Source organism: Misgurnus anguillicaudatus, chromosome 12 (assembly GCF_027580225.2).
Source record: "Misgurnus anguillicaudatus chromosome 12, ASM2758022v2, whole genome shotgun sequence".
Classification (NCBI taxonomy): domain Eukaryota; kingdom Metazoa; phylum Chordata; class Actinopteri; order Cypriniformes; family Cobitidae; genus Misgurnus; species Misgurnus anguillicaudatus.
This window is the reverse complement of record NC_073348.2, coordinates 19,442,689-19,454,054: the sequence shown is the minus strand read 5'-3', so window position 1 is coordinate 19,454,054 and position 11,366 is coordinate 19,442,689. Positions and strand designations below refer to the sequence as shown.

At 35.3% G+C, this 11,366-nt stretch overlaps 1 long non-coding RNA gene across 2 annotated transcripts; it reads right to left on the bottom strand.

The window, feature by feature from the left end:
• Positions 1-6,923: 6,923 nt before the first annotated feature.
• On the bottom strand, positions 6,924-10,624 carry LOC129447263 (uncharacterized). Of its 2 annotated transcripts, XR_008645426.2 has the most exons (4): positions 10,525-10,624; positions 10,312-10,357; positions 8,133-8,367; positions 6,924-7,941 (listed from the first exon to the last, which is right to left on the bottom strand). It is a non-coding gene; the product is annotated as an uncharacterized lncRNA (long non-coding RNA). The 2 variants fall into 2 exon arrangements; XR_008645425.2 differs by lacking the exon at positions 6,924-7,941 and having other exon boundaries at positions 7,960-8,367.
• Between the last annotated feature and the right edge of the window lie 742 nt (positions 10,625-11,366).

Sequence of the window (11,366 nt, the reverse complement as noted above, 5' to 3'; positions counted from 1 at the left end):
ATCTTTCCATCTGATTTTTCACAGAAGTTTCTTTAACATCAGAAACTAAACTATTCATGCAACAGGAGAAAGTTTGACTTTTCTCAGAGAAACTCTGTGTTATGGCCTAGGCAGCAGCTTTGCTGTGCGGTACGCAGCTGTGAATTCTGTGTACGTCATGATGTTGGCCAATCGAGATAACTTGAGTTTTATTTTGATGTTTCTCTGTGTTAAGTTTTTTTGGTTTAAGTATAATTTAAGTTTAATCACCTGTCGAGAATAGGGGAAATGAGATATGTGAGTGAGTGTCACGTGTCATTTATGTTGCTTAACCCTTTTCCAACAAGCATTTTTTAAACAGGGGTTTGTAACATAAATGTGAACTCATCCATGATATTTAGATCTTCCTCTCATTTTTCAGTTTGTCCCACATGTAGTCACTGTTGCAGTTTAGTAAGTGACATTATTCAGGCGTTTTGGTTTGGATGTGTTGATTAATTTGAATTCAGATTTGCAATTCAGAAATTGAAATGTAACATGGCAGTTATGGATCATGGAGACTCACAGTTGATTATAGAGTAGCTAAGCAAACCAAGACATTGATAAGATAAGACCTCTTGTGTCTGACTCATTAACGATTTCCAGCTTGATTAAACCGGAACACAAATGGTTTACAGTGTTTGATATGACGAATGGATTTTGGTCTGTACCTATTGTAAAAGAAATTCCATCATTATTTGCTTTTACAATTAAGGTCAACCTGATATCAGCAGTCTTTGCAAAAGACATTTAAGACATCAAAGACATTTGAAAGATTTTGATTTAACATCAGTCATCGTTCAATATATTGATGATATTTTGATTTGTTCAGAAGACAAAAACTGAACATGAGAGAGACGTCAGGCTGTTTGATTTCTTGTACAATAAAGAAATAACAGAAGTAATCTTTGACTCAAATTCAAAGTGTATCGCAGGGTTAAAGACAAATAACACCTAGTCGCAGTGAGGCAGTTAAAATACATCTATTAACAACTATTCAAGAGCTGAGATCTCTTTCTTTTTTTGGGTTTATGTAATTACAGTCATAATTGGATTGAAGGGTATGCAGAAAAATCACAACCCTTAAACAATTTGTTAAAAGGTAATCCAAAGGCCCAAGACTCAGTTAACTGGACTTCAGTAGCTAACATAGCTTTTGAGGGATTGAAAGAAGCCTTATGCGAAGCTCCTGCACTTGGCATGATTAATCACAGAAAGTCTTTTACATTGTTATATGACATCTGTTTTAATACAAGAAGATCGAAATAAGTCTGTACAGTATGGGTATTATTCACAACAACTTGACTTTGTTTTACAAAGCTGGGGCCTTGTTTACGAGCGATTCAGGCAGTGTATTTGGCCTTGCTTGGTCAAAAAGATAATCATTATCTGCCATATTCTGTTTATGCTTTATTATCTTTAGGGAGAGCTGCTCGTATGACATTGAAAAAGGCACACCATCAAACCCAGCTAAACTATTTGGTCTGTCTGAAGCAATTCCAAACAGCCATGATTGTGACTGTATAGATATTATACAAATATTAAGTGTTCTTAGACAATTTGCCACTTAAAAATTCCAATTTGTTACAATGATGTTTATCTTTTGTGGACAAAAAGGAAATGAAAGGCAAAATCACAAAAAACATGTGAATTGGCTAGTAACAAAACTAACATTTATGTTTAATTTTTTGTTATGCCTGTGGAGCTGTGCATATCTCTCGAGCAGGTTGGCAGCAGAGAGGTTTCCTGAGATGTCCCGGGAACAGGTTGCGGTAAAAGCCCGCCTGAAGGGAGATTTTAGTGAGATTAAAGGGAATACCTTGCTGACCAGGCAGCTACGGTTGCCAGCCGCATGAACGGCATGCAGAGGAACTCTTACTGCTCAGAAGTGTCATCTATGGTGACAAACAGCTCACAGACATAGCTGAGAAGATGATTTTCAAATTCAATGCTCCAGAGAGGAGAAATGAGAATGGTTTGAAAATAGTTGCAAATTGGCAAATGACAATATTTGGGAATTTTAACACCAATTTGTAAATCCAAAAGTCTTTTCCTTATTTGCTCACACAGATACACAGTGTCGGACGCTTAGGCGTTTTTCAAATGTGTTCACATTTTAAGGCAAATTGGTGGGCGAGGGGTTTTAGGAAACAAGCAAAAGAAAATGTTTGCGGATGCGTAACTTCTCAAAACACAATTCTGCACCCAAATTCTATCAGTTGTAAGCAGAACACTTCAGGGCTGTTTGGTGAATTGCAGAGTTACTTTATAACCTTACCTAAGTGCGAGAGTTATCAAGATATTACAATTATAACTGATAATTTTCTCGTTTGGTGTAAAGGTTTTCCTCACAAAGAAAGGCTTTGCTGCCTTTATGGCTAATATGCTGGTTCAAAACATTATTCCAGATGAAATGAAACATTATTGATTCTGATCAGGGTAAATGCTTTACTGGACAGGTATGTCAGGAAGTCTGTAGGCTTTTGGAGATTCAATGGCATAGCTGCCATGAACTTCAGACCTTGCAGAAGTAAACTAACATTTAATATCAGATTCTCTTTTTACATTTTGTATGGCTTTGACTGAAGTGGTACAAAAAGCAAAATTAGGTTCAGGATGCTGTAAAAATTATGGACAACATAATATTGTGCTAGGGCAAATAATTTATAAAAATTTACAACACTCAGGTCTAAAACCAAGATGGGATGATTCTCATGCGGTCCTACTAGGTACCCCTTCAGCAATAAAACAATAAAATTCAACAGTAAAATTCAGCAGTGAAGTTGCTAGGTAAACCTAGATGCAAAATTAGCTTATACTCCCCAAATCTTAGACAGACGAAATGCTGTGGGATGGAGTAGTGCATGAGAAGAACCTCGTTTTTTTTAGGACGAGGGGGTCACCCTCATGTTGAAGATAAGGGGGTGGGGGGCAAATGTTTAGCTCCTCCAGAACCAGCCTAGTCGTCTGAGGGTGTCTATAGTTTCTATGGGAGTCAAAGCTAGATATTTACTAGCAATAGTCAAAACTAGTTATTTCCTTGCAATAGTCAAAACAAGATATTTCCTAACAAAATTGTTTATACAAAGTTGTTTTTTGGCCATGGAGCTCTCTTGTTTTCCTTTCTTTTTGTTTTTATGTTTTCGCAGAGATATATGTCGGCGGCCTTCAAGAAAATCGCTGAAAAATAAAGCCTTATCATGTTTACGAGTCTACTTGGTGCCAACCTCCAGCAGACAGCAGTTGGAACTCCGCTGTATTTCGAGATTCTGCCGGAAGGACAGACTGGCGAGACTTCGTGGATTCCGGTTGATTCCATGAACAGAGACATTCTGAGTTTCAAGAATCACAACTGACATGGTTGCAAGTGTTGTCTTCATGACATGACAGAGTCAGAGATATATTAGATGTGATGTGTGTTTCACATCTGTTCAGAATGATTCATGGATTCACTCTAACTGTATGCACTCAGTATTTGTATTGGCTATTAATTAACACATGTACAGGGGTTTTGTTTTAAAATTTAAGGCATTTGGCTGTTATACAAGATTTATCCAGATTAAAACCAGGTAAATGGGTCATTTTTTATTATGACGCTGAAGTGTATGAGCCAAATTAACACAAACACAATGTTTTTGCTGTGTTGATTTCTATTCTGATTCACGATTCAGATCCATTATTCCATCCATGGTTAGAAATCACAGTAATCTTAATTCGGCAGTAACTCTAGCTCATACATACGCTAAGATGCCTAATATTTCCAATTGTTGGGTGTCAATCTTTTCTTCAAAAATCTACATCTATATGGACGTCCATTACCGCTGTCTGATTTAATCTCCATCATTGAACAAAGTAACATGGGTAACATTTGTAAAATTCTAATTGATTTGATAATCGACATCTCTATTTCATCTTTAAACACTCTGAGTGGTATTTCCACAGTTGATGGTTTACACAGTTTATGGTTCTGGTATCAAAGTTGCAACCTTACCAGACAACTTGTTTATCTTACTATGCCCTATTGCTGAGAAGAGATGCTGAAAATGGCTGAAATTGTTAAAGTTGGAAATGGCCATAGCATAGGAATTTAGGGGTGGTAAAGAGTATATTTCCATGACTTTGGGGGAATTCTAATTGTACCAAATCACAAGGTGAAGTTGGTGTCAAGTGTATGATTATTGAACCACTGATAATGTTAAATCCTTACAGATGTGTTTTTAAGGTTGTCGATTATTCATGGGAAAGTAGTCTGCTATTCACAAGCAGTGTTTGCCACTACAAAAAGTTAAATTATCCAAGTAATACCTGGTATTTGCCTGCGTACAACAGTACTGAATCAAACCATCGATTTTCTATAAATGTAAATTTGAAGGGAATTCTTTATGATATTGAAGGAAACGGGGTAAACATTACAAACTAAAAATGCGTTTCCAGTTTTCCAGATGTGACAAAGCTCTTCTGATAATGACAAATGAAACACTAATTGCTTTTAATGGTACACACTTCGTTTGTGGTAACAAAACTTATCCATTACTTCCTAAGGGCTGAAAGGTAACCCGTTATTTGTACCTTTAACAGCGATGTGAGTAGTGTCAGAGGATTATGTGAAGCAGCACTTAATCATGAGACATACGTTCGATTTCTGATACTGAGAAATGTTTAGGAAGACTAATTCCATTCTGAGAAGTAACTGATTTACAAAACGAAGTACACGCATTAAATGAAGCATTCGAAGCTACAGCGAACGTCACTTTCATTTCTATTGCTAATATTTCGGACGAAGTAAATGCAATTAGAAAAGTTGTTTTGCAAAATCAAATGTTGCTTGACATGCTGTTGGCTTCTCAAGGGAGGCATGTAATTGTAATTGCGACCGAATGTTATGTTGCCTATACATTCCGGAAGATTCTGGGAATAAGTGGTTGATAATCTGGCTAAAGTTTTGCACAAACGAATAGCTAAGCTAAACAAAAACCATTGTCTTTTCTCATCTGACTGGTTTACATTAATATTAGAACCACTTTGAAATCATTTAAAAACCACCTTTGGTAGTCGCAATTTCAAAAGTGTTTGTCATCTTGCTCTTGTACATTGTCATAAGAGTGTTGATTTGTCTTATTAGACAATTGACTGTGACAGGCCCATCAAGGCCATTATTCAGTATAAGACATACTCCCTCAACCGACGCTGGTACGCGGAAACACAGAAATGACCTGTTCTTTTAAGAGCATGTAGAAGGGAAAAGTAAGGACTGGCCATCCAAGCTTTTTAAAGGCTGTGTTTTGATAAAGATTATGAAAGTTTGCTTGCTATAATCATTTAATTTTGTCTTATATGATTAAGAGGGGGGAGTGAAGGATACTACCTTAGATCCTCACGTGCAGAATGTTTTTATTATTGTGTTTTTTTATGTTTTATCATTTATTTACATAATCATCATAATCATTTTATAATCATTAGTTATTATACATTTAATTATTGTTTGATTATTTAATATTATTTTATCATTATCAATTTTTTTTATTTTTATTATTACATTATTGTTTTTATTCATTTATTCATTATTATATTTCTATATTTTATATGTCTCTTGGTGGTTCAGTTTCACATTTGTGAAGTTTCATAGAGCTGTTCTGTCTGTGGGTAAACAAGATAGATAAAGAGAATGTTTATGGAAGCCCAAGGTCTAAGGGATGATGCAGCTGAGCAAATTTGGATATAACAAGGTGCATGCTGTATTCCTGGGTAGACGGGGGTAGACGAGGTGGACGAGGTTTGAACATTGAGGCTTATGCAACTGAAACTAACTGTCCATCAATAAAACTCTGTTCTATTTTATCATCTAAAACCTCCGTCTCACGACTCTTTTTACGCCTCTGTTTATGCTCTCTTCTAGCAACAATTGATCAGCCTTGTATCTGACAGATACTTTAACAAAGTAAACTTATATTTTCTGACGTGATCTGGTGTCCGGGGCTGGATCGTTATATTTTTTCTGTGGTGTGGAGACCAGATCTAACACTACGATTTCCAAGATGCATTGGATCGTCGAAAATAACAAATGTTTTGATTTCCTAGCAAATCTACGTGTTGTTTATTTTGCTTGTTATATAAATCAACTACGCTAAAAGGACTTTGTTGTTATTTATTCTTAGCGGAGTTTACCGGAAGTTACGTGTTGACCACGAAAGCCGCTTGTTTACGTTGTTACTGCTGAAACCATGTGCTGAATGGGGGTGTAGCTCCAGCCAATAATGTGTAATAATAAGGGGGTTGTGGGCAACACAAGATGTGTTTAGTTTACTTTGCTGTAAAAATTGTGAATTGTCACTTAACTGTACATTTTTGGAAAATAAGTTGTTAAATAAATTAAACTACATGTTGCTTGACATTAATGACTAATGATTTGCATATGCTGCTTTGCTTCATGCTTATTAAAGAATTTTTTTAACAGTGACACTTTATGAAAAATTTTATTTCTGTCATATAACACAGACTATATTTCTAGACTACAATTCCAGCCTCAGGCCATTCAGAAATACCAGTTTGTTAGCAGAAACCTGATATACAAGTCTGAATCTCTAACCATAGTTCCACTTTGCTTTGCATTCTGCTATCCGATTACAATTTTCCATATAAGAGTAAGCTGTGTGTTTTATTTAAATATTTTAAACTATTTGAATAAAGACCTAATGTTTTTGAATCTTTTCTACTTAAGACATTTGAATAATTGTTGTTTTGTAATGTATCACATACAGTGTGATGTGCACACATCTAGGAGACAGCTTTGATATAAGAGTATAGAAGAGGAGTTTTGTAGAGATTTATATCAGCCCTTTAAAAAAAACTGTATGTTTTCTGTCGCTGTATAATAATAATACAATGTTTTTGGGTACATTACTGTACCTTAAGGCAGTGGTTCTCAAACTGGGGGCCGGGGCCCCCAGGGGGGCCGCGAGATGGTGCCAGGGGGGCCCCAGTTTTATGACATTTTATAAAATAAATTAATTTATCATGAATTCTGTGCAATTAAACCTATAAAAAATAAGACTACTAACTAACAGCACTACTTCGTATCATATAATATGTTTTGTTTAATCAAAAGTTGAGTTTTAAAACTCTTGTCATAAATTTTCTTTGGGGGTGCCGCGAAAAACTGCGCCGTACACAAGGGGGGCCGCACGCAGAAAAAGTTTGAGAACCACTGCCTTAAGGACCTTTTGTGTATCTTTAAAGTTTGCTAAACAGTTGCTTCCAAAAATAGCTGCATGTTTAAATTTACAACGCTAACTTGACCGGCGGCAGTCTTAAAATATTTCAACAAACTCACCCAAGGATTTGTTTTTGAGCTCTGTTTTAAATATAAGCAAAGTTGACATGATATATTGATGTCATTTAATACTGTTGCTGTAGTTAAGGAATTAACCATTTGCATGTGTTTTGACTAAATGTGCAATATATAGATTAACAGAAATGAGAGCATGTACATGTACAGTACAACACAGGGATTTACAGTATTTACATGCATAGAGACTGCAGATTCACTCTTCAGGTAACAAACTCTTCTTTCATTTGTTTGTTTAATTATATCTGAATATGTCTGTTTGATTGCCATTGTCATATAAGGTAGGACTTAAAACCTAAAACTAAAACTTTGTATGTGTGCTTAAAAACACAATATATTACTTTTTATGCAGTCTGTATTACCTAATCCATTTACTCTTTCAATAGATCACACAGTTAATGACGACAAAGTGGACATGAATAACTCAACACCGAACCTCAACACAACTGAATTATTCACAGACTCTACATCTCCTTTTTTTGGTTTGATGGACTCTCTGTACATTTGTTTATTAAGCATCAATGTCTTGGTTGGTCTTCCAACACACATCTGTGTTATTTGGCTCATTGTTACAGGAACTGAAAGTGGATTGACATTAGAGTTTTTTACCCTCAATTTCTCTGTTTGTGAGATTTTTATCTGCCTGAAATGTTTCTTAGACATCTTGGCCATGTGGTTTTTAAGTTTCGATGGAATTGTCAGTTTTTTACTAGGGCTACTTATCACTGGTCGTCCTTTGTTTGAGTGTCTGATTTGTGTTGAGCGTTACCTGGCAGTGGTTCATCCTGTAACCTTTCTGAAGTTTAAACCTCTCAGATATAAAGTCATCTGCTGCACTGTCGTCTGGATCATCAGTCTTGGATCATGTTTGGCCTACATGTTTGTCATATTTCTTGATGCCCTGGCTGTATATGTATGGCTTTTCACAATCCAGGTGACCGTCTTCCTCTTCATCCAGATGTTTTGTTGTTTGGCCGTTCTCAGAGCTCTGAAGCAGTCAGGACCTGGAGAGAGAGGGAGAGAAAGAGAGGAGGAAAACCACATGAAGAGAAGAGCGTTTCATATCATTCTCATAACTACTATCAGTATGTTCATCACTTATACTCCGTTTACTTTTTCAGGAATCTATTGCATTATGATAGACCAGTATGTTAATGAAACCATTACAATTAGTTTTATCTTTTTTGTTGTTGCTGGTTTTGTTCAGCCTGTTCTTTATCTGCACCGGGCTGGAAAACTTTTATGTTCATGATTAAAGCTGTCATTGTGAATTTAATTCCAAAACTTTTATATTTTTAGATAAGAAAGTTGTACATTTCCTTTATTCATTATTTTAATTTAAAACTAATTGTCACTTTTCTTTGTATTAGAGTTCATGATGTCATGATGTTGTTAAAGGAGGAATATGGACTCATAGAAAAATAATACCCGTCTATCACTACTGATGATCTACTAAAAGTGTGTGGTTTGTGTCTAGAAACATTTTCCTCTGCCTGTGTTTTTCAAATTTTGTAAAGTTTTGGGGTGTTCAGAAGAAAACCTTTATTAAGTGGGTGTGTAACCAGTGCAAAAAATGTGTAATACATGCAGTGAAGGGGGTACTTTGTAAAAACACATGCTGCGTCCGAAACCGCCTACTTTCATACTATGTAGTAGGCAAAAAAACAGTAGTAGGTGAGACGAGTAGTTGAAAAGTACTTCAATCTTCTTTCACATTCCTATATTACATGGCTCATCATCACAGGAAGTGGAATTGCATCTGAGTAATTCTTCCTCGTTTTTTCTGTTTGCAAAATTGGAATCTGACTTAAAGGTGCAGTGTGTAGATTTTAGCGGCATCTAGGAGTGAGATTGTGAATTGTAACCAACAGCTCAGACCAGCGTTCACCGAATCGCAAAGAGAAGCTACGGTAGCTGCCACAGGACAAACATGTTGTTTTTTAAGACAAAATACAGTAGTGCCAAAACACAGTTTGTCCGTTTAGGGCTACCATAAAAACATGGTGGCACAAAATGGCGACTTCCATATATGGGGGCCTGCGGTGTATGTAGATAAAAACGCCTCATTCTTAGGTAATAATCACATAACAGTTCATTATAAAAAGGTCTTTAAACACCGCTGATAATATAGTTATGTAGATTATATTTCATTTCTGTCAAGAGATCCTTATAAAAATTACACACTGCACCTTTAATAGTTTGATGTTTTGAGTATTTTCCATTTCATCAGTATATCTCAGACTATGTCATTCACAAAGTGTCACTGGTTGTCCACTGTTTCAGTGTCTGATCTGTGTCTCTCAGATATAAAAGTCTCTGAGTAAAAGTAATTTTAACACATTAAAATGATAATGTGTTCCTATATACATCCACATATATGCAAGGTTTCCGGATGTTTCACGAGTTTACTTCTATGTATTACCTCTCCAAGCACACTGCCTCATAAATCTGACAAACCTAAAGTTTAGCTGGGATTTCCCATCCCGTATTTGTCCTGATACAGCTCTTTCAATGCAGTGTAAGACATTTAATGGTAACATATTCAAAAACCATTTTGCATAAAAAAATATGAATATGCACATTAAATGATAAAAATACATTTTAAGTGAGTGTGGTGAAGGTTTTAACTAATGATGTTTGAGAAACTGAAACAACAATCTCTCTATCATTCATAACAGAAGACAGTACAGCCATTTAGTTATTAATATAAAAGCCATTGGCTCATCATAAACAATGGCTCATAAACAAATGCTAAAAGGTTAAAATATATCTAACAGACATTGTTTATTCAAGATTCAGGCTACATACATACTGTAGAGCCCAGATGCAACAATACCAGGCTTGCAGGTTTACTCAAGGGGTTTGTATTAAATGGCTATGTTTTTTCAGGCTTTTAAAATACATGCAAAAATTTTAAACAAGAAAAATTTATTTAAAAGCCTACTTACTTAGAGGAAACAGGTAGACAGATTTGGCAATTTTCCCTGATTAGGCCTATTACACATAAAAGCATAAAGACATGAGTTAAACCACTGGCTCGGACAGTTAACATTTCTACACATACACATACACATACACATACATACACACATACACATACAGAAAGAGAGTGTATCAAATAAAGAAATTAAATTAGAAAATACTAAAAAAAAACAACTTACAATAAAAGCCATTCACAGCACACGCGTCGTTGCCGCTTCAACCCACGTGACCACAATTAGACAGAAAGAAGCACGCGCGCCCTCTAGTGCTCAAATAATAGATACAGATTTACGAGTGATGTGCAAAAGCTTTACATTTACATCAATTAAATTATAGAAAATGTAAGAGTTTAAAGAGGTAAAATAACATATTTATTATTTGGTAACAAAACATAGTTATTATTTATTTTAACATGGCAATATTTTATACAATGATTTTTAAAGTACAATTAAAACAAAAATATCGTGAATTCGTCTTTTTAACATTTAACAGTGAATAAAGAAACTTAAATCAGTCAGATTGCGTACTCACATTATTGTACATCGATTAATGTCTTAATGCTAGAAATGCGGGGGTTTTTATGCAAGCATTTTTTTTATAATAATGAATTCAATTTATTCAATTTGAGTTTTAAAGACCGTCAAAAGACCAAAGAAGACAGTCAAAATAACACAACAATACAATGAACAGTAAACATAGACATAAAGCCAGGGGGAGGTAAAGGAGGAATTACACTTTATTAAAATATTTACGTATTGCATATGTTTTAGTTCCTTTCTTATTACTTGAGAAAAAATGTCTTTATTTATATACATTTTAATTTGCTAGAAATTCGTTTTGTCTGTTTCTGTCACATACCGTCACCGGCGTCACGTGACACAGACGCGAACTTTTAATTTTTTTACAGACGCGATTCCTTCTATGACCTAATATGGATTCCATGACAACCAGATGACAACACATAGAACGCCAGCTCTCGGGCTATATAAAGCGCAGTTCCACAGTGTTGAGTTATTCTGTG